Genomic DNA, 27,488 nt, shown 5'->3' with positions numbered 1-27,488 from the left:
TCTCTCTTAATCAGATCAACTATTCTCAAGCACCTCACTGAAGGGAAATAGGACTCAAGAGCATTATTTCCATTACCACTTCACAACGTTTTACTGAAAGATTTCGTGTCTTCTCACTTAATCTTCGACCTCCAGCTTTCTCCTTGAAATCTGCGGATGAATTTCACACTCTCCAGGACAAACACTGCTTTCCTCACCAAAAATGAGAAACAGAGGCATATCTCGACTGGGCTATCTCATTGGATGCACCCCAGGGCTACAGTCAGCTCAAGCTGGTCTTTTCGTTGTGATTGCAATAGTCAGAGAAGCCCATTCAGGCAACTTCTATATCACTGGGGAAGTAAACTATTATTTTTAGTGCTATTGTATATTATATTGAGACCTATTTATGTTGTTGCACTGTACATGTATCCCCAGAACCTTGACTGAATTTCTTACCTCTTATTTCTGAAAAGTGCTTGGTAAATATTCCCACTATTTCCTGCAATGTGAGACTTAAAAGAAGACACACCTTCTTATGTAAGTGGCAAATAAGCTACCAAATCCTTTGAGCCAGAAGGATACTATAAAGTGCTAAAAAAAGTGCTTACCACCTTTTAAAATACCCCAAAGATATGCAAACTAACACTGAGACGGGTTTTAAAAATCCACTTCCCTCTACTTGAGAAGGTGTTTCTGGTTGTTGAGATAAGTAAAGCTATCTTTTACTCAGATTTTGCAAGTGAAGTTAATTGTAATTGTTAAAGTTCAATCATGCTAAGCTAATAATAGTAGTCACCATTTATTTGGCTCTTACTCTGTACCAGATACTATACCAAGCTATTCATATGTATTAATTTATTTATTCCTTACAACCATTTAGTGAAGGTAGGTAGTATTATCTCTATTTTACAGGCTTAAAAAACAAAGACAAAAAAATAAGAAGCCTTAGAAATTAGCCTGAGGTCACATAGCTACTAAATGTTGGAGTCAGCATTTGAATCTTATTTTGTGTGTGTTTGTGTGGAAGATTAGCCCTGAGCTAACATCTGCTGCCAATCCTCCTCTTTTTCTGCTGAGGAAGATTGGCCCTGGGCTAACATCCGTGCCTATCTTCCTCTACTTTATATGGGGCACCACCACAGCATAACTTGACAAGTGGTGCGTCGGTGCACGCCCAGGATCCAAACCTGCGAACCCCTGCTGCCGCAGCAGAGCACATGCACTTAACCGCTACACCAGCAGGCCAGCAGCCCCTGGAGTCCGAATTTGACTTCAGAACTTCCTGAACTCCCAAGCCCACACTCTTAGCCTCTCAAGCAATAATCCAGTCTATTAAGTATAATAAAGATATATATTAATAAGCTATATTCCAGTTAATTTGTTGCTACTTCTCAACCTAAGCATTCTGATTTTCAATATTTACTTCCAAGTTACAGGAAAATTTCAAGACAAAATGTCTCTATGGTCAGTTATAGATCATTCTTAAGGTATATCTCAGGGTGTTGGCAACTCAAATACCCCCTTCACAAAGTACCTTTTTTCTCGCTCTTAGTTCATAGGGTTTGGCCCTGAGTCCCCAAAGCACTTTCATCTCACGTCAGAGAGTCCTTATGAAGAGAATGGATGCCCTTTTTCTTCCCAAGGTGAGCTCTCAACAGCGCTCTGCAATCATGACTTCACTTCTTCAGTAGGGTCACCTTAGCAGGAGAGTTCAGCCACCAACAGCTGGGCATCCATGGGACAAGAGCGAAATAATGAATTACCCACTTGAAAATTCAAGGGGAATTTTGAGGGCCTAGATTTTTTCCAGGTTGCTTGGTAAGCATCCTAATTTCAGTTAATAAAAAATTACTGCTCTTTAGAAAAACACAATCAAAGTTTAAATCCAGGTTACTTTTAGACGATCTTAGTATTTATTTTGAGTATTATTAGGTAAGCTTTGATAATTAACTCTGCAAACCCTAAACTAGCCTGTTTGTTGTGAAAATAGCTATGTTCTCCCCACCCTGCCCCTGCCTTCAGGCCCAGGGGCAGTCTCAGAAAGCCTACCTACCCATTATTACTTCTTGTCCCTTATCAGTTTATTTAGGGGAAAATGTATCCCCAAAGAAAAGAGTTACAGTCTGGCAAGTACGGACTGGATAATTATTTCATATGCTGTAAAACCTATTCAATAAAATTTATCTAATATAGAATTTGTGATGTTTGTTATGAACTGGTCTAAAATTTGGATTTGCACCATGAATAAAAAGGGTTTGCTAGGTAAATAAATAATGTTTACATAATTGTAATTTGTAAAGAAAAGAGGATGTTAAACCTGAAGGAAAAAAACATGTCTTTTATTATGGACTGAATTGTGTTTTCCCAAAATTCGTATGTTGAAGCCCCAGCCTCCAATGTGATGGTATTTGGAGGTGGGCCTTTGGGAGATAATTAGGTTTAGATGAGGTCATGAGGGTGGGGCCCTCATGATGGGATTAGTGCTCTTATAAGAAGAGACCAGAGTGCTTGCTTGCTCTCTCTCTCTGATGAGACAGCAAGAGGTGGTTGTCTGCTAGCCAGCAAGAGAATGCTCCAGAACCTGACCATGCTGGCACCCTGATCTCAGCCTTCCATCCTCCAGAAATGTGAGAAAATTAATTTTTGTTGTTTAAGCCACCCAGTCTGTGGTTGTTTTGTTATGGCAGCCTGAGCTGATTAATACATCTTTCATTACTTTAGAAGCACCTATTTGCATGCAAAGTTAATAATTTTACAGTTACCATTTGTATGTGTGTTCATTAAAGCAAAACTGATAGGACCTCTCCTTGGCAATGCTTTTATGATACTTTTTACCTTGGAAGTGATAAAACAGCCTTTTAAAAAACTGTATAATGCAACTTTTTCAATAGTTTGGACAGAGTGGTAGCCAATTAGTCAGGATTTGTGAAGTTTTCCTCTTTTGCCCAAAAACTATAAGGAAGTTATAATGTATCATAACAAATGAAATGTTATAGCCTATAAGACTCATGGGCATAGTCTCACAGCAAAATTTTGTGTTTTATTGTAAGAACATTAAAATGGAATGGATTTATGTGGATAACTATTGAAGCTGGGTATTGAGTACGTGGGGTTCATTGTATTCTACTTTTGTGGTTATTTTAAAATATTGATAATACAAAGTTTTAATGAATACATACATACATAGGAGCTACATATGAGCTAATGGGTAGACAAATTCACTTTGCAATATAAGTGTGGTTGCTTAGTTTTGTTTTGGTTCATAACCATTTAAAAAAATGGAAAATAACCTCCTGGCCCCTTTTTGAAAAGTACAAACTGCCAGCTGATTTGAATGGGAGAGAATGTTTTACACTCTATTTTCACAGCTGTCTTATCAGTTTCCTAAACTCAATTAGGGTGGAGCACAGGAATTTCACTATGGGGGGGACTAGAGGCTTTGTTGTTGTGGTTTGAAGATAACGATATCTTCCCAGGCTAAGCTTTTGGAGTGAAGACATTTCCAGCGGGTGAAAAAAAGTAGGGCCTTAAAGATGTCTTCATAGAGTTCACAGAATGGTTGAAGCTCAACAGTCTATGGAGAACTTTGCCAGCCTTGTGGGAAAATTATTTGGTATTCAATTGTTTTCACTTGGGCACTTTCCCAGACTATGCATAATTCGACTAGATAAAGACTCTCCATTCCATCCTACCCGTCCTCCACCCTAAAATTCCCTGAACTCTAGGTGTGGCAGGCTGGCTTTGTTCAGGATGAAGCAGGGCAAGAGCTATCAGGTAAATAAGGAAAGCACCTTTTCAGTATTCTTGCCTGCTGACGTCATGGCTGTGTTCTCTTGGCTTTAGTGTGGAAACGAGAATTTCCACAATTTCAAAGGGAGTGTCTGTTACTGTTCATTACTAGCTGGATAATTATGTAGGTTCTTGACCTCTTTACGCGATCTGGATTTCCATGCCTGTGAGATATGAATTGAGCTGAGGACTTTATGAGAAGCAGAAGGAATTTTTTTTTTTTTTTTTTTTTTTTTTTACAGAGTTTTCATTTTACTCATAACCTAGTTTTAGACTGGAGATGTGGGTGGTGAGCATCCAGGCCCTTCATGAGGCATTACACAATCTATTAGAGTTATAGAGTGTGGATAGAAAAGTGCCTATAACCCACTTTTAAAAAGTGTTTCATAATATAGACTCTGAAACCCTGGCAAATTCTTCAGGGCATGGAATTATTGACACTGTTTCTTGAAGGAAGAAAAGAATTCTCAAAACAATTGAATACTCATTGCTCCTGCAATTCGTAGGGTAGAAGGGGAAAGGAGAACAAGGGTGACAGACTAGGGGGTGCAGAATGCTTTGCTTTGGGACCTGTCAATCATTTATTGGTTCAGAGGTTTGGACCCCAAACCTAGAAAAAGTTCCCATATTCAGGGGATTGCAGTTGGTATAACTGTTAGATTTATCACAACGGATTTTCATCAGAAATTTTCATTAAAATGAAGGCATATATTAAGGTCTTGTCTTGCCCTTTGTCTCTCCAGAATTTGAAAGGTAAACTTGTTGTCTATGCTTTCATCATCATGAATTATATTTTGAGAGCTCATAAGATACGTAGCAGTGTCATTAGGCAGTTGGGAAAAGTTATATAGAAGTTTATGAGTCATAATGTTTCTACATTTCAAGGATCTTATCTCTCACTAATTTATTAAACAAATATTTGAATGCCTACTATGTGCTAGGCACCATTCTAGGTGCTGGGCATATGGCAAAACACAAGACAAGGTTCTAGTTCTCAAGGAACTTGCATTCTAATGTGGATAGACCCAAATGGAACAAATAGGAAGCTATGCTTTTAGTTTTCCAAATTGTCTTCTTTGGGTCTATGTTTGGAGGAGATGGAATAGGTGACCCCTAAAGATCCTCCTCAGACTGTAATTTATCCAAAGACTATAATGATTCCAAAGCAATGGAATGTCAGGTAGTAATAAGTGCTAATATGAAAATAAAACAGGACAGGGTGATAGAGAGTAAATGAGTGAATGTTTTAAATTGGGTGGTAAGGAAAGGCCACTCAGAGAAGGTGACATTTGAATTGAGACTCAAATATTGGGAAGAAGCCAACAATGGAAGATCAAGGGAATTCATATTCTAGGGAGAGGGAGCAAATAGTACAGAAGCTCCAAAACTTAACATGCTCAAGGAACAGAAAGATAGCAAGTATGGCTGAGGGCTTGGAGAGTGGGAGAGGGGGTGATCCGGTCAGAAAGGGGCCCAGAAACCTGATCATGTAGAGCTTTGAAGCCCAGATTTTATGCTAAACAAAATGGAAAGACATCAAAGGGTTTTAACAGGGAGTGGTATTATCTGATTTGCATTTTATTTATTTTTATTTTATTTTTTTGCTGAGGAAGATTCACCTTGAGCTAACATCTGTGCCAGTCTTCCTCTATTTTGTATGTGGGTTGCCGCCACAACATGGCTGCCACCAAGTGGTGTAGGTCCGTGCCTGGGGCCCAAACTCAGGCCGCTGAAGTGGAGCGCACTGAACTTAACCACTAGGCCACAGGGTTGGCTCCTGATTTGCATTTTAAAATGTTACTCTGGCTATCATATGGAGAACAGATTATATAAAGTGGCTACAATAGTAACTCCGGTAAGAGATGATGGTGGTGTGGATGAGGATAAAGATGGAGAGAAGCAGACAGATTTGGGATATTATGGAGGTAGAGTAAAGTAAATAGCACTTGTCGGTGGATTCATTGTGGGGGCTGAGGAACTGGATGGTCTCCAGACCCCTGGCTTGGGATCCTGTTGGAGGTATTTGCCAGATAAGGAAAGCTGGGAGAGGAGTAGATCAGGCTGGAGAAACAACAGTTTGCCTTGGGGTATGTTAATTTGGAAAATAAACATCCAAATTATATGTGAAGTAGACAGTTGGTTAAGAAGGAAGGTTGCGGGGGCCGGCCCCGTGGCATAGCAGTTAAGTGCACGCGCTCCACTGCTGGTGGCCCAGGTTTGGATCCCCGGTGTACACCGATGCACTGCTTGTCAGGCCATGCTGTGGCGGCATCCCCTATAAAGTGGAGGAAGATGGGCACAGATGTTAGCCCAGGACCAGTCTTCCTCAGCAAAAAGAGGAGGATTGGCATGGATGTTAGCTCAGGGCTGATCTTCCTCACAAAAAAAAAAAAAAGAAGAAGGAAGGTTGGGGCTGGAAATATAAATTTGGGAGATATCAGCATAGAGAGTAGGACAAGAGCCAGTGAAGTGGATTAAAGAGAATGAGAGGTGAGAAATGAAGACAGTGGCTGCAAACAACTTTTTATAAGACAATGCTGTAAATGGGGAATAGAAAAATAGGGTTGCAGGATCATGTGGCATTAAGAATACGTTTTTAAAAAATAGTTACAATTTTTTTTTTTAAAGATGGAGTAGTAAACCATGTTTGTAAGCTGATGAGAATGACACAGGACACGGGGGAAAATTACAGTCTGAGGAGGATCTTTAGGGGTCACCTATTCCATCTCCTCCAAACATAGACCCAAAGAAAGAAGACAATTTGGAAAACTAAAAGCATAGCTTACTATCTGGTATATGTGTATTGCAGACTTTGGGAGAGGAGCAGTACAGAAAGAGAAGATAAGCATGGAGAAAAGGGGATTAGGGAGGGTAGGAAAAGAAGGAAATGGGATCTTAAAATTAGTACAGGGTTAGTGCCGGCCCTGTGGCTTAGCGGTTAAGTGCGCGCGCTCCGCTGCTGGGGACCCGGGTTCGGATCCTGGGCGCGCACCTTCGTACCGCTTCTCCGGCCATGCTGAGGCCGCGTCCCACATACATCAACTAGAAGGATGTGCAGCTATGACATACAACTATCTACTGGGGCTTTGGGGGGAAAAAAATAAATAATCTTTAAAAGTAGTACAGGGTCAGAAAATATATCTGTGGGACTTGGGGAGGGGGCTGAGGAATGAGCGAGTTATGCTTCTACCTTCTAGAGACAAATTTTTCCAGGAGACATCGTCAGTTAAGAATGGTGCTGACAGGGCCGGCTCCGTGGCTTAGCGGTTAAGTGCGCGTGCTCTGATGCTGGCGGCCCGGGTTCGGATCCCGGGCGCGCCCCGAGGCACCACTTCTCCGTCCAACGCGAGGCCGAGTCCCACGTACAGCAACTAGAAGGATGTGAACCTATGACATGCAACTATCTACTGGGGCTTTGGGGGGAAAAAAATGAATGAATAAATAAAATCTTTAAATAAAAAAAAAGAATGGTGCTGACATAAACTCCTGGCTCCACTTCTTGCTGGAGGAGAGCGAGTTTTGGAACTGCTCTGTGCCTCAGTTTTCCTCACCTGAAATATGAGCTGAGAAGTGCTTACCTCATGGGGTTAGTGTGTGAATTAAATGAAACCATCCTTGTAAAGCACATGGCACACCTAGCATCATTCTAGACAGTCCAGGTCTTTGGGCAAATGCTGCTTTAAGTTTCTCGAGGCCAGGGAACATGTCTTATTTTTTAACTTTCTATGGCACCTAATATATATTCTTAAGTGTAAGTGAATTTTGAATGCTTGCCTTCTTGTTTCTCTCCTTTTTTCCCCCTTTTTGCTGTGCTAAACTCTACATCTCATTTCTAGCTTCCTGTCCACCAAAGCCTGCTTCAAAACTCACCTGTCTTCCACCTCTTGCTGCTCCCCACTTTACCTTGTGTCCCTTCACACTTACGTTTTTGGTCTATAGACTGTTCTTGTTGGATGTAGAATCATAGAACGTCGGCATGAGGTGGGGCTTTAGCTTTATTCTGTCGTCCTTCCCAAAGCAAGAAAGATTTTAATGATCACCTTGATTAAAAAGAAAAGTTTAGGGGCTGGCCTGGGGGTGTAGTGGTTAAGGTCACGCGCTCTGCTTCGGCAGCCCAGGGTTCACAGGTTCAGATCCTGGGTGCACAGCTATGCACCACTCATCCAGCCATGCTGCGGTGGCGTCCCATATAGAAAATAGAGGGAGATGGGCACAGATGTTAGTTCAGGGCTATTCTTCCTCAGCAAAAAGAGGAAGACTGGCAATGGAAGTTAGCTTAGGGCCGATCTTCCTCACAAAAAACAAACAAAAAAACCCCCGAAAGTTTATACCAACACTAAATTTTCCTTTGTCGCAGAATACGTATATAATTTCTCTTCTTGGTCTAGTTGATTAACTCCACAGAGATGGGTTCTCAGGAAGCTCTTCTACCCAAGAGAGCAGTTCAGCCCCACATCAATTTTTGACATTCTTAGTCCATTTCACTTGTGTGTGTGCGTCTGTCTGTCTGTGACCGCCCCAATTAAAATGTAAGCTCCCCAAGGACAGACACCCTGCCTAGTTTTCTTTGGGGAAAAAAAAAAAGTTTTATTATGAAATATTTCAGCCAGAGGAAAAAATGGAAGTAAAAATGAAATATACAAATGTGTATATTCCATCCAGTTTAAAATATGACCTGCACAATTGTAACTGCCTGTGTCCCCACCCTCCCCATAAGTAATCTCTATCTTGAATTTTGTCTTTATCATTCCTATGCAGATTTTTATCCCTTGATTGCATATGTATGAGTCCACATCAAGTTCTGCTTTCCTAGGGTTTCTGGTGTGAACACATGGTAGGTTCTCAAAGTTTTTTGAATGAATGATGCTTGTTTTTCTTGAGAACAGGAGTGGGTCTTTCCTTTTCTGTTACTCTTCCCAAAGTCTTTCTCCCCTACTGGGTGATTTGGACGGTAAAATAGGGACTTAATTATTGTTGACCTATATAAAATCTATGACATAACTTAAAGCTATCACACCAATTCTCATGGTGTCTGCCTCTAATAGGGACAGAATGTAATATTACAAAGTTAGGTAATAAATCACCTATGTATAGAGGGAGGGGGGTTTATTGGGAACCCTACCAGGTAGCATTTGTGAATACTCTGTATCATATCTGCTTTTCTGGGTACTCCTCTTTCTGCACAGGAGAACATGTTCTGCTTAGACTCTACTCATGAGAGGCCCTTGCATAGATCTGGTAGGGGAAGAGAAGGAGAAGCCATTGTATTTGGGAGATATGGGCAGAAGTATGGGCAGCAACAGATGGGATGGCTGAGGTGGGATTTTGCCTACAGCTTTTGGGGGTTCTGAGAATCTTCCCATTGGTTCTACAGGCAGCTGAGATCAATGGCCGTGGCTCCCATGTGATCCCTGCATTTAAAGATTTCCTGAAAGAGATCCTAACCAATGTCCCTCCTGCAGCTTTCCCAGAGTTGTGAAAGCCTCTAATTCCCTGTGTTAATCCCCTTCCTGTTTGAAATACCTGGAGTGCTGCCTTTTCCTAACTGCACCATGACAGATAATAGGACCTAGTCCACAAGCTCCATTGGAAACCCTAGGAGAATAGAACTTGATATAGAGGTTCCCTAAGGCCTCAGAGCAGTTAGGATGGGTCCTTGACTCTGGGAATTGCGAGATCTTTAAGTTATCACCCAAACCTATGCTTGCGGGATCTGAAGAAACAGGGTTCGCTGGTTCGGATCCTGGGTGCACACCGACACACCGCTTGTCAAGTCATGCTGTGGTGGCATCCCATATAAAGTAGAGGAAGATGGGCATGGAAGTTAGCCCAGAGCCAGTCTTCCTCAGCAAAAAAAAAAAAAAAAAAAAAAAGAGGATTGGCAGATGTTAGCTCTGGGCCAATCTTCCTCACAAAAAAATACAATAAAAATAAAAACAATTAACGTTGAGTCTATAAAGCTGTATAGAATCTGAGACAAAATAAGTGAGATATAATGAATTATTTTAATGTTTTATTGCATACATGTAACTGCATAGAATGTATCTGAAGAACACACAAGAAACATAACAAGGCAGAGAGCTAGGTGGCTAAGGGACAGGGGTTGGGGCAAGACTTACTTTCACTGTATATGCTCTTGTACCTTCTGAATTTTATACCATGTGCATGTATTATCTACTCTAAAAACATATTTATGTTTAATAGCAACAATTGTCTACTGTTTTCTGTGTACTGATTTTACAATCATCAGATTTTAAAAAATCACAAACTCGGACAACATAAAATGTTGATCATGAAATGAAGAAACAAAACTTACACCCACTGCTTACAGGATTTTGTAGAACTACTTGCAGGGGGTTGGGGAAGGTGTCAATTGGTAATGTCTAATATAGGTAAAAGTGCACAAACCCTACAGTTAGCAATTCCCCTTCTGTGTATATATCCTGGGCAAACACTCATACATCAGGAGAAAAGTACAAAGATGTTCATTATAGTATAGTTTATAGTAGTAGAAAAACTGAATCATAAAAATTTCCATTAATAGGGGAATAAATAAATTGATATAAAAAATGAAATGCTACTGAACCTCTTAATCTCAAGTTTGCGTGCCTGATGCACAGTAAACCAATCACTGAGACATTGGTGATGGGAGATGAAGAAAGATTTATTCAAACTGGCCAAAACAAGAAAGTGGGAGCATGGGTTCTCTCAAATCCACCTTAACAAAAGAAGAAAGCAGGGGGGTTTTATAGAACTAAGGGGCTTGGCAGGAAGAATTACAGAGAAACAGAGGGGTAATCTTTCACTCCACAGAAGCCCTTAGGCAATCTGACTTCTGGGCATCAATGGCAGCTCCCCCTGGTCATCTGGTGATCACAACCTCCCTGAAGGCATTCACTTTCTTTTGCAAAAGAAGCTCACAAAACTTCTCGACCCCTGAGTCACTCCTCAGGTTAAGCAAAAAAACTTACTGAATATCTACAGTAACCCTCAGGTACCCAGCTTCAGAAATACTATGCAACAGTTAAAACAGATGGCCTAGCTCTATAAATGTCAACAAGGATAGTCCCCAAAAATGTATTTTTGAGAAAAGGAGCTGCTGAATGATATATACAGTATGGCAGCATTTAGGTAAATTCTAAAACACACATACTAATAAGAAAGTAAAAAAAAAAAAGGGCTAGAAGTGTTCATACCTAACTCATGAGAGCAGTGGCCTCTGTTAAGAGTTAGAGGAGATAGGGATTGGGATAGAAAACAAAAGAAACTTCATCTTTATTATTCTACTTCTTTTTTTAAAAATGTGAAGCAAAATGATAAAATCTCTTTTTCATTCTCGTAGTAGATACAGTTTTATATTTTCTGTACTTTTCTATGGTACTTTTCAAAATAATAATTTCAATTTCCTAATCTCCCCCCCCATTCCTCAACCCACTGCGGTCTGGATTGCATCCTGCATCAGTCAGGATCCCAGCAGGAAACAAAGGGTGCTCTCAAATTGGGTAATTTGAGGAGAGTTTAATATAGGAACTATTTACAGAGATGCTGACAGGCTACAGGGAAGCCAAAAGAATAGTGCAGCCCGGCAGGGGCTGGTAACAGCAGGAAGCTGTCACTACCCTATGCCTGCAGGGAAAGGGAAAGGAGACTTTACAGGAGCAGGGCCTGAGAGAGTACTGTGTGGAGAGGGCCACCCACCAGGAGTGGTGGCCTTCATCAAGGAATGCAGCAGCCCATGGTGAACCACCTCAAGGGAGCCAAAGAGAAGAGATACCTCAACCTTTCACTCCTCCCTCCCTCTGATTTCCTGCTGGGAATTCTCCATTGGCCAAGCCCAGCCTGAAGCCAAGGAATCTGCTGATGCTGCCCATGCAGGTCAGCATCCCCAGGGCTCAGAGCAGAGACAAACCGAGGGTATCCTCAGGCCCCACCGTATCTCACGAAGTGTGCCAATGCCTGCTAATTGTCAAATCCAGGAGATGCTTGAGGTTTTTTTTTTTTTTAAACTTAGTTTCTTGGTTACATTTTATAACTGACGACTTCTCCATTATCCCTCCTCTAGTTTTCCAACTGACTCAAATGAGTCCTTGCTAGTCTTGGTCACTGGAAACTCTTTCTCAACCCCTCTCAAGTGTTAGAACTCTCCAGGTTTCTATTTCTGACCCTCTTTTCCCACTCATTCACTCCCATGCACGTAACTCCAACTTTTTGCTGATAAAGACTAAAATCTTTATTTCTAGCTAAGACCTCTCATCTCAATTCCAGACTTATTTTTGATAATAACATATGACTATCTCATAGGCATCTCAAAATCAGCACAACTAAGCCAAACACATCTCCTTCCCCTATAGACACCAATAGCAAGTCCAGGTTGTTACTTGTGCTTCTGACAGACCAGTTGTAAATTAGAGGTTCCCATGACCTCCTCCTTGGGTTCAATTAATTTACTAGAGTGGCTCCCAGAACTAGGGAAACCAGTTTACTTACCAGATTACCAGTTTATTACAAAGGACATTAAAGGATACAAATGAACAGCCAGATGAAGAGCTACATAGGGCGACATCCAGAAAGGTCATAAGCACAGGAGCTGATGTGCCAGTGGGGTTTGGGGTACACCACCCTCCTGGCACGTGATGCCTTCTTGTTCACTGACCCGGAAGCTCTCTGAACCCTGTCCTTTCAGGTTTTTATGGAGGTCTCATTACACAGGCACAATTGATTAAATCATAGGCCATTGGTGACTGAACTCGATCTTCAGCCCCTTTCTCCTCCCCAGGGGTGGGGGGGATGTGGACTGAAAGTTCCAACCCTCTAATCTTCGTTGGTTCCCCTGGCAACCCACCCCCATCCTTAGGGGCTTTCCAAAAGTCACCTCATTAACATAAACTCAGTGTGGTTGAAAGGGGCTTGTTATGAATAACAAAAGACACTCATTTCACCTTTGTGCTCTGAAGCTATTTCAGGAACTGAGGATAAAACTAAATATTATAACAAAAGATGCCCCTATGGCTCTTAATAGGAAATTACGAGGGTTTTAGGAGCTCTCTGACAGGAACAGTGGACGGAGACCAAATATATATTTCTTATTATAAATCACAATATTACAGGACAAAATTTTATTCTCCCCTAATTCATATGTTGAAGCCCTTAGCCCTAATATGACTGTATTTGGAGATAAGGCCTTTAAGGAGATAAAGTTAAAAGGTCACAAGGGTGGGGCCCTAATCTGATAGGACTGGGGTCTTTATAAGAAGAGAAACACCAGAGCTCCCTCTCCTCACTCTGCATGCACAGAGAAGAGGCCATGTGAGGACACAGCAAGAAGGTGGCCATTTGCAAACCAAGGAGAGAGGCCACACCAGAAACCAACCCTGACGGCATCTGGATCTTGGACTTCCATCCTCTGGAACTATAAGAAAACAAATTTGTTGTTTAAGCCACCCCGTCTGTGGTATTTTGTTATGGCAGCCCAAGCAGAATAATACACCTGGGATAGAGGCCAGGCAGTAATATTTTTTATAAACTCCCTGGGGGATTCTTTTTTTTTCTTTTCTTTTCCTTTTTTTTTTTTTTTTGTTTTGTTTTGTGAGGAAGATCAGCCCTGAGCTAACATCCGTGCTAATCCTCCTCTTTTTGCTGAGGAAGACCAGCTCTGAGCTAACATCTATTGCCAATCCTCCTCCTTTGTTTTTCCCCAAAGCCCCAGTAGATAGTTGTATGTCATAGCTGCACATCCTTCTAGTTGCTGTATGTGGGACGGGGCCTCAGCATGGCCGGAGAAGTGGTGCGTTGGTGTGCGCCCGGGATCCGAACCTGGGCTGCCAATAGCAGAGCTCCAGCACTTAACCGCTAAGCCACGGCTTCCACTGGCATGCCAGAATAATTAAGGGGATCAGAGTGGGGTGGTTGTGCCCCTAGTAGTCACCAGCTTCTGATAATCTCACCTAAATATTTATCAACTCGGCCACCTCCTCTCCATCAGCATTGTCCCTGTCCTCCTGTGCTGTAGTACGGAGGTTGGTAAACTACCACTCAGGGGCCAAATCTGGCTTACCCCCTATTTTTATAAAGTTTTATTGGAGCACAGTCACACTCACTGTTTGTTTACTGTCTATGGCTCCTTTTGCACTACAACAGCAGAGTTGAATATTTGCAACAGAGACCATGTAGCCCACAAAGCCCAAACTGTTTACTATCTAGCCTTTTACAGAAAAGGTTTGCCCCCTGCTTTAGTAGATGGCTGTCTTCTAATGGTGGTTAGGCCAGAGACCAGTCATTTATGTGTTAGTGCCTCATTGGTCCAAAAGAATCAACATTCTTCACAGTGTACCCAAGCCGGCATTTACAGAGCACCTACTATGTGCCAGACTCTTTGGTAAGAAGCAGGGATGCAACAATGGACAGGAGAGCCGTATTGCCCTCACACTTCAGCAAAAAGGGCCCCTACCATGGGACCCTCACTTTAGAGGGCTATGCATACTACAAATACACAAATAAATGAAAAAACACATGGTGCACCTGTCACTTGGGCCCCCATGCCCAGCACTGGCACAGCATGACCCATTAACTCTAAACAACTACTCTTGCAGTTCACACCATTTAGGCCCCAAGAAAATGCTTCCCTACGTCCCTGGCAGTATGTCCCCGAAACTAAAGATGACTGTGTCAGAATGCCACAAAGGTTTGTGGGTTGTGCCACTGCTAATGTTGGAGGAAGATGCTTCTTTGGCATGCAGGCAGGATTTGAGCAGTGGAAGGGCTTAGGGAAGAGAAAAGGCAAGTAAGTTGTCAAATCATTCCTTTCAGGGTGAATGCAATAGATCGTTGCAAAATGCAGTATGATTTCCCGGTGGGGCTGATGATCCATTTTCTTGCTTCTCTTAATCTTTCATTTTGTAGTTCTGAGGGTACTTATGAAATGGTATGATAATAACTATATTAAACAATTCACATAATACCTGCATATGTGGGTCTATATATAACATGAAGAATGATACCAATTCTTTACATCGTCAACCCATAGACATTGCACACTAGAATTGGAATCTTTTTATGTATATATTTAATAAGGCTTCATTAAATGTTCACAAAGTTAAATTTAAAATTTAGCTCTAAATAATTTTGATTTTAAATTAACATTTAATTATACTTTTTATTTTGCCTTAATAGTTTTGAATAATTTAGAAGAAAAAAACATAAAATATTCATGTTTTGCTTTCTTATTTTTACTTTAATTTACTTTTTTGATGAAAATAATCCAAATTTTGTGTACTTTAATACAATTTTATTTTTAATCCTTTAGAGTATTATGAGCAATTGAACATACATTATGTGAAAGTCTAGATTATAATAACATAATTAGTGGTTTTGCCGAAATGAAGACAAGAAAAATAAATTTTATAAAATAAATATACAATAGTTCTTAAATTGTGTGTCATTTTCATTACTTCTCTAAACATCATTGGTCTATTAGCAGAACACTCATACATTCACAATAATAATTAAATTGTCTTTAATATTTTGCCAACTTTTAATCACACCAAAATCATAGCTTTACATGTATTTTTCACCACATACAAAGGAATACTTGTCAAGGTAAGAGTATAAAGGTATTTTATTTAACTGTTAACTTGTAATTTATAATGTGGTTTATAATGCTTAAATATTTAAACAAATGGTACGTGGGACTTTCTTTATACTCGTGCCCCAGGGCCCACAAATGGAGAAGCAGGCTTTTGAGATAGACCAGTCTCTGTCCTCAAGGAACTTACAATCTAGTAGGGGATACAAGTAAGTTAGGTCATTGTAGTTATTGTTGTGATACAACAATAGAGTGCTATGGAAACATAGGGGATGGGGTGTTGGTCAGGGAGGATTCCTGGAGGAAGTTATTTCTAGGCTAAGAGCTGAAGGATAAGTAACTGTTAACCAAGGGAAGGGGTGGAAGTGGAGAAAGGACATAAGAAGAGGAGATGAACAAGTGCAGGCAGAAAGAACAGCACACGGCAGGGGCAGCAAAGTTTTTCTATAAAGGGCCAGATAGTAAATATTTGAGGCTTTGCAGGCCATGCAGTCTCTGTTGCAACTACTCAGCTCTGCTGTTGAGTGTTGTGTGTCGTATTGTTGTATGTATTGTAGACAATACATAAATGAATGGGTGTGGATGTGTTCCAGTAGAACCTTATTTACAAAACAGGCAGCAGTCTTGCAGATCCTAGTTTGCCGATTCCTTCATATACCGGAAGGCCCAGAGTTGAGAGAAAGCATACTTGAGAGACTGATAGATCAGTATGGCTGCTGGAGTTAAGAACAAGGCTGCAAAAAGTAGATAGGAGGAGTCTGGATGCAGAGACTAGACAGGTTGCTGCTGTAGGCATCCTGAACTAGGGTAGTAGCAGGTAGAGGGAGAAAAGCGAATGGTTTGGAGAGAGATTCAGTGAGTGGTAGTAGGGAGAAAGAGGGAGGGGGACGGTCAAGGCTGACTCCCAGACTTATGGCAGGCAGTAGGTAGATGGTGCTGGGGGGGTAGGGGGGTGGGAGACCTGAAAGAAGCAGATTTGAGAGGAGGGTCAGGAATAAGTGACAGGATCTATTCTCTAGAAGGTTCAGTTCAGCGCCTGCCACACACACTTGGCTATGTATATGCAGATATTTCTTTGTCAGAAATGTGGTTGGCATCTTCTATGAAAGTACGATCTATAAATTCTGAGAAAGTCAGAGGCAAGCTGAACATGCAGAGCTAAATACCTTTGTAATGACAATCCTGGGGAATAATTACTATTGACAGGTTTTCTCTAGACTATAGGGACTGCAGGCTTTAGTTACTCTGGTTCCCTTTTATTCACAACTAATTTAACAACAGCACAAGGACCCAGTATCTGCTGTTAACAATAGCCAACTTGGTCAGGAAAGACAGCATCATCCAGGCAGTAAATCTGGTCAACCAGATGGATTGGCACTTCAGACATCAAGTGTCCCAAGATGCAGAATTTGCTGCTGGCTCAGGGACGGGAGTGGAGGGTGGTGATGTTCCTGAAACAGTGTGCTGGAGAGAGGTGGGTGAAGGGAGCAGGCTTGTTGAGCACTCCTTGACACATACCCTCACTGGGGTGGGTTAGCTGTAAGCGTTGTTCATCTATCAAGCCAGAAAAGAGTAGTGTTTACACTGCTGAAACAATTGAGAGATTCTCTGGATGTGAATTTATGGGCCTGTGGCATTTGTCATCAATCAGAAGTATACTCAATACAGCACCTGCCTTAGAACAAATGCTGCTGGGGCTATTCAAGGAGCAGTGGCCCCAATGACACAGCAGGAAGCAGGTGCCAGGTGGTACCTCTTAGTGCTTTGACTGGAGTGTCATAGGCCTCCATCATCTCACCCGGGTGACAGCCTCCCTTATTCCTCTCTTTCCCCCTTCCAACCCATTTTCCACCAGGCTGCCTGAGTGACCTTTTTAAAATGTAAATTGGATCTTGTCACTCCTCTCTTTAAAAGCCTTTAAAGGTTTCCCATTGCGTTTAGTAGAAAATCCAAACTCTTCACCATGACCTACATGCCTGCCCACTGTGACCCAGGTATCCCTCTCTGGCCTGTCTCCCCTAGATTCCTCCAGCCCAAACACGCTGACTTTCTCCCAGTTCTTCCAATACTCCAAGCTCCTTCCCACTTTAGGGTCTTTATTGTTTCCTTATTCTAGAAAGCTCTTCTTACGCCCCACCCCTAACATGGCTGGCTCCTTCTCATAGTTCAGATATCCACTTAAAAATCACCTGCTCAGAGGGACATTTCCTGATCACCCAGGATAGGTTGGGTCTCCCTCTCTTATTCTGGCATGGTACCATGTTCTTTTTTTTATCATAAAACTTGACATAGTTTATAATTTTTCAATTTATGAGTTTGTTTATTGTCATCTCCCCCTACTAGACTATAAGCTCCTTGGAGGCAGGGACTATAATTAATTTGTTCACCGCTGTTCTCCCAGAGACTAGCACAGTGCCTGGCAAATGTATGCTCAATTTGTTGAGCAAATGAATGAGTAAATAAAAAGCCATTCAACTAATCCCATCAACTGATAGATTCATCCATAAGTGTATATGTCCATGTGTGTAAATATACAATTTCTATTCTGGTTACCTGTTGCTGGATTACAAACCACTAAATTTAGTGGCTTAAAGCAATTTAAGGGCCGGCCCCGTGGCTTAGTGGTTAAGTGCGTGTGCTCCGCTACTGGCGGCCCGCGTTCGGATCCCGGGCACACACCGAGGCACCACTTTTCCGGCCATGCTGAGGCCGCATTCCACATACAGCAACTAGAAGGATGTGCAGCTATGACATACAACTATCTACTGGGGCTTTGGGGGAAAAAATAAATAAATAAAATTATTAAAAAAAAAAAAACTTAATATTTTCTCTCATGTTCTGTGTATTCAGTGGTCTCAGTTGGGCAGTTTTTCTTGGGATAGCTCATATGTGGTTGCAGTCAAATGGCAGCTGGGGCTGGAGTCACCTGAAGTAACAGTTGATGCTGGCTATCAATGGAGAGCACAGCTGGGCTAGCAACTAGAGCGCCTACACAAGGACTCTCCATGTGGCTTCTGCTTTCCACAGTTTGGTGGCTGTGTCTGAGAGGGAGGTGCCAAGGGAGTGTCTCACTGTGTCTAGGAGACTCTGGCGGAAGCTGCCAGGCTTCTTGTGACCTAGCTTCACAAGTCACACAGTGTCATTTAAGACATTCTAATAGTCACAAGTAAGTCACAAGGTAGCCCAGACTCAAGGGAGAAAATTTCACAAGGGCATAAATACAAGTACTGAGAGGCATGGTTCATTGGGGGCCGTCTTTGCACACCAGCTGCCACCATCTCTTATATCATGATTATGTAGATGTTTCTATTCCTAGTTTACATTCTTTTGTTTATTTCTCTTAAGCTCTTGCCCAAACCTTCTATAATTTGTGTCTGTTTATGCAATGACACTTATTGGTCAAGTGGAGCATCTCTTCCCCAAGTCTTCAGAGGGCTGAAATTAGTCATTCAGTTTCTAGTGACTCCAGGAACCTGGTGTACATTTTGGATGCTAACTTGCTGTGGGAGGAGCAGCAGTCTTTCTGTGCCTCTTGGTGTGATGGGAGAGAGGCCAGTGCTGCTGGTCAACATCCAGGAATCTTGGTGCTCACTGTTCATTGCTGAGAGCAGTGCACTGACCCCAGCCAGCACTCGCGGCATTAAAATCACTGGCTTTGAGAGCCAAGCCCGAGGAGAATTGAGTTTGGGCTAGTTTCAAGGGGAGAAGATGCCAGCCCTGTCTCAGTTTTGCCTTGTAGCTAGTGTTTTTGTCCAAATGTGAAAAGCTCTCCCTCTCCACCTCTCTTGCACTCCCACAACCCCCTCCACCCCCTTTTCCAAATGTCCTTCCAGCTGCTATTTTTGATTCCAGCCTCAAGGCAAATGTTTCACTGTAGCAGAATTACTGTAAAATTCCTTCCTGTGCTCCCACAGATAATGGGACAATTCCCTAGAGAGGCCCAGAAACCTACCACTTCAGAAATGGCCCAAAGGCAATCCCAAAAGGCAGATCTAAGGAAACAGAACCATCATAAAAGGTTATCATCAGAGGGACAGGTCAAGCAATATGACTGTTTTTAACGGCACTGGCTGAATCTAGGTACATTTTCTTTCTCTTTTGTATATTAAGTCGGTTTCAAAGCACCAAAGACAACTGAGGGGCAGAAATTACTATTACGAAGTTTGCTGATGGGCCTATAAACATACAAACCTGGAATATAAAAAGAATTTCAGTGGGCAGTGTATAAACAAGGAGAAAATCTTATCCAAAAACAACCTGAAAAACTGCAGAGGAAGCAGCATCCTTAAAAAACAGTGAATCATAAATCTTTTTTTTTTAACTCCTCTGATGGACAGAGAATATAAAAAAGGACTAGCATGAATACTGATGATAGGTATTTCCATTTCACTGCCATTTCAGCATGTCTGGGGAAGGCCTGAGGATGGTCTGTGTCAAGTTTACGTAAGGCTATCTGAATCATCATGAAAAGGAATCCTCCAATTAAACACTTCTGGAAGTTTGTGTGTTGTCTTGAAGCAGTGCTCCTGGTGGCTAATTGGTTATTCCCTTCATGCTTCAGCTATTGAAATATACATTTCACTTCAAACTCATTAGTTCGGTACTAAGACAAGTTCAGATAGGCACCTTAATTGAATCCATTTTAAATTATAAAAACAGATTGTTTATTGGATAAGAGAAAAAAATATAAAAGTCCTTCCTAAGAAAAAGAGTCAAGTCAGAATGTAATTTCCAAAAGTTGATGACAGCCAAGTGTTTCCTGCAGAACTCTCCCAGGGGACAGACAAGTAGAAAGGTGGAGACTTAACGAGGATGAATGTTTAGGTGTTGAGTGGATTAGGCCTCAATTCCTCATCCCTCTCTCTCTCCATGCCCCTTGCCATATGACATCAGGGTATGAGAAAGGCCTGCAGATCCTCCCCACAAGGGGAAGAGTATATTTTCCTACCCTTTGACTCTGAGTTTGGCCATCTGATTTACTTGGTCCAAAGGAACATTCACACATATGATGCAAATAGAGGCTCAAAAAAGCACTTGCTCAATTGGACCTGCCACTCTGCCATTGCCAAGAGAAGAATGTTCCCAGGCTAGTTGGTTGGTCCCAGGAAGGGAGGAAAGACATGGGGCAGAGTTGCCCTGCTAAGCTTAGTCTACAAGAGAGCCCCAGCTGACTGCCCATGCATGAGCGAGCTCCATCTAGATTAGCCAACCCCAACTAATGCCTAGATGCATGAACTGTAATAATAAGGAATTATTATTATTATGCTATATCACTATTGTTATGCAATAATAACTAACCAGTAGAGGTGTTATGGGATCATATTGGCTCCCTAGGTAGTTCTATAACCTCAGAATAGTGCTGATATAAGGGTTAATAACCAAATGAATCTACAAAGACATTAGTGGATATTTGCATAATAGGCCCACCATTCCTACCCAAAACCACAGACAGCCTTCCCTAGTCTAAGGAAAGATCCTGAGACTTTATCTGAAAACTCTGTCTTGGCTTAGGTTCCTCCACAAGTTGACGCTAAGATAAAGATTCAAGTGCAAGTAGTTTATTTAAACGGTGTAAGTGTGGGAGCGGGTGATACAAAGAAAGAAAAACAAACAATAAAGGATGTGTTACCAAGCCAGCTACTGTGAGCAACTGGAGCTTAATCCCACTGGGCAAGTCTGAGAACCAATGGAGAACATGTCTCAGAGTAATCCCATCCAAAGGATGGGGACCTGGGATATTTCTTCAGCTTCTGCCAGTCAGTCACCGGCTAAGGGCTGCCACAGCAGGAATAATATCTAGGCACTTCCAGCCAGCCACACTAGCAGTGGCCAGAGAGCACCCTCAGACAAGGAAATGTAGACGCTGGTGATTGTAAGTCTGGTAGTCCTGCCTCAGAAGTGGTAAGGCAAAACGATATGGGTGGGGCATTGACAGCCTCTGCTGCTCCTTTGTTCTGGTTTTACCTCAATTTGGAGGGCATGAAACCATGGTAGGTTGGGTGCTAGGGTCAAGCATGTGCAGGTAGGATTGGAGTAGTGGGATACCATGTGTCCTGACCAAAGCAACGTGCTCCTCTGCCTGCACAATTTCCTGTGACTTCTCCGGTCCTTTCTTATATCCTGATATCACATTCTAGAGTGTCCATTCCCCTGGGGTGAAGATGGGTGACAACACCCATGACTGGCTCTTATTGCAGCTGCCCACAAATCTGACAGTTCAGGTCTGTCTGGCCCAAGGAGCAAGGAGATTGATGCTGTCCATGAAATTGGAAACACAGGCCCTGCAATTTTACAACATCCAAAAACACGGTGTCAGATTTCCTTTTAAAAACAACCATCCAGTGTGATAAGTACAGTCACACCTAATACATAGTAACTGTGGGTTCAAAAAGCCGTGTATGTTGATCAGTGCTCCTCAATTTTTTTCATCAAAGTTCCAAGATCAGCAGAGAAAAGTAAACCGTGTGCCCCAACCCTGCTGGTAGCCCAAAGTGGGTTTATTTGAATATAAAAATGTTTTTTTTTTTTTTTGGTGAGGAAGATTGGCCCTGAGCTAACATCTGCCAATCCTCCTCTTTTTGCTGAGGAAGACTGGCCCTGGGCTAACTTCCATGCCCATCTTCCTCCACTTTACATGGGGACACCGCCACAGCATGGCTTGACAAGCGGTGCATCGGTGTGCGCCCGGGATCTGAACCAGCAAACCCCGGGCCACCACAGCGCAGCACAGCACGCGCGCTTAACCACTTGTGCCACCGGGCCAGCCCCTAAAAATGTTTTAAATTATTTAACATCGACTGTTACGGACATGAAGTTTTTGTCTGCCAGCATCCTTTCCTTGGAGGAAATCACAGTCTTCCCACTGCATCATTTCCATGGGGCTACCATTCATAATGGTTCTGATCCCGGGTCACAGGGCTGGGCTGCTGACACAGGATAGGCCAATCATGGCACCCTAGTGACACATATCTCAAGCAAGGCCCAACTGCAGTGTCTTTTTTAAATAGGTGTATAGGTACGAGGAGAAAGAAGTTCATTTTCTTCTTGTGGGTGGCTAAGTAAGGTAAATAAGGATCTCGAGTTGCCAGCAATCATCTTAACTGCAACTTGGAGAAAGCCTGCACACATAATGAGGCCAAGCAGAGCAGAAAGATGAAAAGAGAACTAGAGTTCTGACAACATCATTGGAGTGCCTGTATCCAGCCGTACCTGAAGCTTCATGAGCTTCCCAGTCAAATGAGCCCCTCCAAAAAATAAGAGGTGTGTTTGCTTAAGCTAGTGCATTTGCAATTGAAAGATTCCTAAACTATTTAGTAAAATAGACATTCCAGAAAAAGTGCCTTGTTTATCCTGTGGCTTCATGCTTCCCAGCACATTGTCATGTATCCCCTAGGAATGTGTGAGGCCTTATATCTTTATTTCAGAGATGCTTTAACTGCACCTCTGACTTCTTCAAATCTGCATTGATTCTGAAAACGATTACTCTAAACTTCCCCAGCCCCTCCCCCACCTGAACAACCTGTGAAGAGTTTAAGCTCTTTGCTGTGTCATAGCCCCAGCTACTCGTTCCCGTTCCCTCTAGCACTTACAGGTTTGCTCCCATGCCTTCTTGGATCCTCTGCTATCCACTTAATATCACTCTGTGCACGGACATCACTCTTCCCTGCCTCCCCACCCCTACCTTCCTGATTGTAGACAATCTAACCTTTGAAAAATCAAATCCATGAGATGTTAAGAGAGAAACTTGTGACAGATTTCTGGGGTCAGAGCAGAGAGGCATATGCCAGGGTAGCGTGCCATGGCAAGAGCAGACCGGAAAAATCCCATGATGTTGAAGCAGTGAGTCTGGTTTTCAGGAACAGAAGGCAAAGGCAGGATCCCAATCCCGACGCAACAACCACAAAACATTCCTCTTTTATTAAGAAACTATTGTATGTGTAGCACTATACTTAAGTGCCACAGGAGCACACAAAAGAAGTAGTAGACAGGCCCTACCTTCAAGGCAATTTTAATTTAGCTGAAGGATAAAGTAAAAGTTTAGAGAATGATCACGAGGTAAAACATAACTGAGTGCGTGGCAGAGCAGAACAAAGAGTAATAGATGAGTAATAAGCAGATGTGGTAGAGGGAATGGCTGCGTGAGGTGAGTTCTTGACAGGGGGAGTCTTGGAGGAAATGAATCTTGAGCCAGGCCCTGAAGGAAGTAATTGACAAATGTAAGCTCTCCAGCTGGCCACGGGGAAGAGGCTCCGTCTGCAGGAGTTGTGTAATTCAAATCTGCTCTGACCTGTTTGTCTGTGAAGACGCAGGCCAACTCTATTCAGCCTTTATCTGTAAGGCTGCACAAAACCACTGTTTTGGTCAAAAGAATGCAGTAGTGTGGCACTGGGCACACCCTGTAGATGATATCATGTCTGTAGATCAAAGTCAGGCTAATGTCACCTGCAAGGGAAAAAGACTTAGAAAATACTTTGTATTATGCTTTTATTTAGCCTTCTGTTTGCAAGGTTAATTTTTAAGATAAAGATTTTCATCTTGATTACAACTCTTGGTAAAAGAACTCATTTTAAAAGTCTGATTCATTGCAATGAAATGCAGGACTTATGGCAATACAAATTCTTGTTGATATGGTAAATGGGCTAATTGAAGCAGAAGTCCTCTATAAAACACAAACAAACAAACAAACAAACCTACTTTTTGCCTTAGGAGCAGAAAGATAAAGAGAGACATAATAAACTAGTTTGCAGATTGTTCTTTCCTTGGAGGAGATATCAGCTAAACCATGGTCTTTAGCCATAACAAAAACACATTTTTAAGTTTCTTGCTTATTCTGGCAAGATAAAGACAAGTTGTAAAGAAACCATTTCTATTAAGACTGACAAGACTAGAAGCTTTGGCCTTATTGCTATTGTTAAAGCAATCGAGAAATACTATTTCAGGCTAATTTTGCTGCCTTTTTAAAGAGACTTTTGAAACCATAAACAAAAAAAAGCCCATAAAAAAAAAAAAAGACGATAAGCTGAATTGGAAGGACAAGTTCCTCCTTGGCAGTAAGTGTCAAGTTACACTGTCCCCTGTCTGTGGATAAAACAGAGAATGGGGGCTGCCAACCCCTTACTTGACAACCACTACAAAAATTTAACAATAAATGAAACTGACAGTCTACTTCAGGAGGTTGGGAACACATCTGAACTTCTACAGAAAGACAGCGGGACTGGAGTTCATTTCCCTGGATAATGGGCTACAGCAACACCTAAGGAAAACAATGATGGGCACATATTTATTTCCAAGGCATTTGTAACCTGCGCTCTGGTTCCAGTCTTACCGCAGAACCAAGATTAATTTTCACATCTTTTCACTAAATGGATGGGATGTGAAATTACTCCCATTGACAATAAGCATTCTCAAGGGCTCCTGTAATTGTGCAGCCCAGCACAGCAGAAAAGAGCGCTAACAAAAGCCCATAGACAATTGGTTACCATCAGTTTCATCTGGTGCTGGCACATGTAACTGCCGTAAAAAATGAGGTCTTGGGTAAAGCCTATTCCTTCCAAATCCAACCAGCAGAACACAGCCAGCAGGTGACTTCTTCTCCAGCAATCTTTGGAAAATTTGTGTACTCAAATCTAATCATAGCCAGGATTTGTGGGCTGAGAAACCAAGGACCTAACCTCTTGCCTGGTAATTTCTGCACATCAGCATCCCCCTCCCCCATCTCACTCTACTCCTCCCATTTTTTATTCTCCATTTGTGAGATGAGTGCTAAATGACCTCCTTCACAATGGACCATAGTGGACAGCTTCGTTTTCATTTCCATCTTTAAAGGCTTGACCTATGTGGGATGCTTAGATTGGAGACAGCTCCTGGCTCCTGCCTTATTGGTTTTGTCTCAAATGTACTGGTCTGTATAACAGAGACAAAGAATGAACTCACTGTCGAGGTGAGTTAGGACCCAGGCAGAAAGCCTGATGGAGTATGAATGTGAGAGATACTGCTTGGAGTCTCCCGACTTTAAATTGTCTTGCAGCTCCCAAAAGCTGATCCAGCATTAATGAAACATTATTCTCAGGAAGGTGCCCATAAGGTCAACTTCCTCACTGTTATAAGAATTATTTATTTCCTCTAAAAGATTCCATCTAATTCAACCAAAAATAAATTTAATAAAAAGCTCTTTATATGCTTGTATAAATATAACAAGTAGGAAGTTTCTATTTTGACAGTTTGACAATAAAGGTATAAACAACAGGAAAATAATTCTCATGAAGTACATAGAAAATTGGATTAAAAATGTTACAAAATCAGGTTCACCTTTTGGAAGTTCTAGTTTGGGATCTGGGCAGTCAGTCTAACAAATGAGAGGCACATTTCTTGCATTCCTTTGCCTGCCTGAAGTTTAATAATAAAATGTTCCTATCCGTGTTTGCTATCAAAGAATTTCCTTTTTACAGTCCCAGAAAACCAGATAGGAGAAGAAAACCAACATTTACTGCATGTCAGACATTACGTTATGTTAGGTACTTTATATACAGTGTATATTTCACAAACGTTATTTAATTTTCAAACCACTGAAGAATTATTAAACCCCAAGGTATCTAGGTCCTAAGCTTGAGCTCCTCCCTCTGTATTCCATTATGGCACACAGTTGCCAATTTTCAAAGAAAGAGAACACAGTAAAATTTACTTGAGAGTAAAACCATAATGAAAATAATTCAATCGTCTATTGTGATCACAAAGGCACTTCGAGTTTTATTTTTCTAAACAACAACTATCATGGCTTGGTTTTATCTTATTACTTTTACATCCACTGTAGTTAAAAATAAAATAGGTGTAGGTTAGGCTAAATCTATACTGATCTTATGTCATTCTAATATCAAATTATTTACTTAATTGCCTTTCCTAATAAAATAAGAGGGCAGAAAAAACAGTAATTATTTGAGCCTTTTTGTTTTGTGGATTCTGTATAGTGTTTGGTATTATTTACTTCTTTGTATAGACCCGTTATAGCCTGCTCTCAACATCTGGGTCTGAGGACTTTAAGCAAAACAAAAGTATGGGCCTTAATTCTCCCAAACAGACATTTTGTTTTCTATTTAACTGTGAACTTAGACAATAGTTGACAATATGAACAGGATCAAGAAGCGTAGAGAAAAATTTGTGATTCGCAGCTGCCTAATTAGAAAGATTCCTAATATTAAAAGGAACTAAGGAATCTGGAGGGTACATCCCTAATTTCTGAGAGCAATGTCATGGAAAACCACCAGTATTCCCCATAGAATATTACTTGAAGACTATTAAGAGAAAGATTGCTTTTTTTTTTTTTTTTTGGTGAGGAAGATTGGCCCTGAGCTAACATCTGTTGCCAATCTTCCTCTTTTTGCTTGAGGAAGATTGTCCCTGAGCTAACATCTGTGCAGTCTTCCTCTATTTTGTATATGGGACGCCATCACAGCATGGTTTGATGAGTGGTATGTAGGTCCGTGCCCAGGATCTGAACCAGTGAACACCAGGCCGCCAAGACAGAGCACATAAACCCAACCACTATGCCACTGGGCCAGCCCCAAAGATTGCAATTTTAATGTATTTCTCAAGTTTATTTCTATCATCTTTCTCTCAAAACCCATTTTGCTTTTTAACTATGTAATCTCTGTTAATTTTGTCACCACTTTTTACATCTCCCTTCCCCTGGAAATTCTAGTATGCCACCCATTACAAACCTCCAGTTGTAAATCATTGCATGTTGTGAGTTTGAATTTTGTGGAGATAGAAAAAATACTAAGAACCACTTCCCCAGAATATATAAGAATTTAGTATATGATTGAAAGTGAATCTCAAATTAATACGGGAAAGTCTAGAATATTCAACAATCCATACTGAGGGAAATGAATTTTGGAATTTTTGGGAAAAAAATGGTTAGAGCTTCCCATCAGAATTCGTACCTCATACATTCTAGAAGGTTTTTAAATGGTGTAAAAACACAGAAAAAAACACAGAAAAGATAAATTTGGTTACATAAATATTTAAACATCTGTATATCAAAAAATCACAAACAAAACTAAAAAGGCAATAATAAATTAACATAGAACAGTTTGTAATGATTATGATGGAGAAAAGGTTAACAACCTTCATATTTAAAACA

The 27,488-nt window shown here is 41.4% G+C and overlaps 1 protein-coding gene across 3 annotated transcripts in view; it reads left to right on the top strand.

Moving 5' to 3' along the window:
- The first annotated feature begins 2,360 nt into the window (after positions 1-2,360).
- The window catches only part of MARCHF10 (membrane associated ring-CH-type finger 10), a 180,580-nt gene continuing 155,452 nt past the window's right edge, over positions 2,361-27,488 (top strand). For 2 of the 3 annotated variants that reach the window (XM_087441362.1, XM_087441365.1), the window contains exon 1: positions 2,361-2,609. The gene's annotated coding sequence lies outside the window, so the exon portion shown is untranslated. The remainder of the gene's footprint in view (positions 2,610-27,488) is intronic. The other variant, XM_087441367.1, reaches the window with a different exon arrangement.

Source organism: Ceratotherium simum, chromosome 16 (genome assembly GCF_057802395.1).
Source record: "Ceratotherium simum simum isolate JZ-2026a chromosome 16, ASM5780239v1, whole genome shotgun sequence".
Classification (NCBI taxonomy): Eukaryota; Metazoa; Chordata; class Mammalia; order Perissodactyla; family Rhinocerotidae; genus Ceratotherium; species Ceratotherium simum.
Note: the sequence above shows the minus strand (reverse complement) of the source record. Positions and strands in the feature narration are given on the sequence as shown.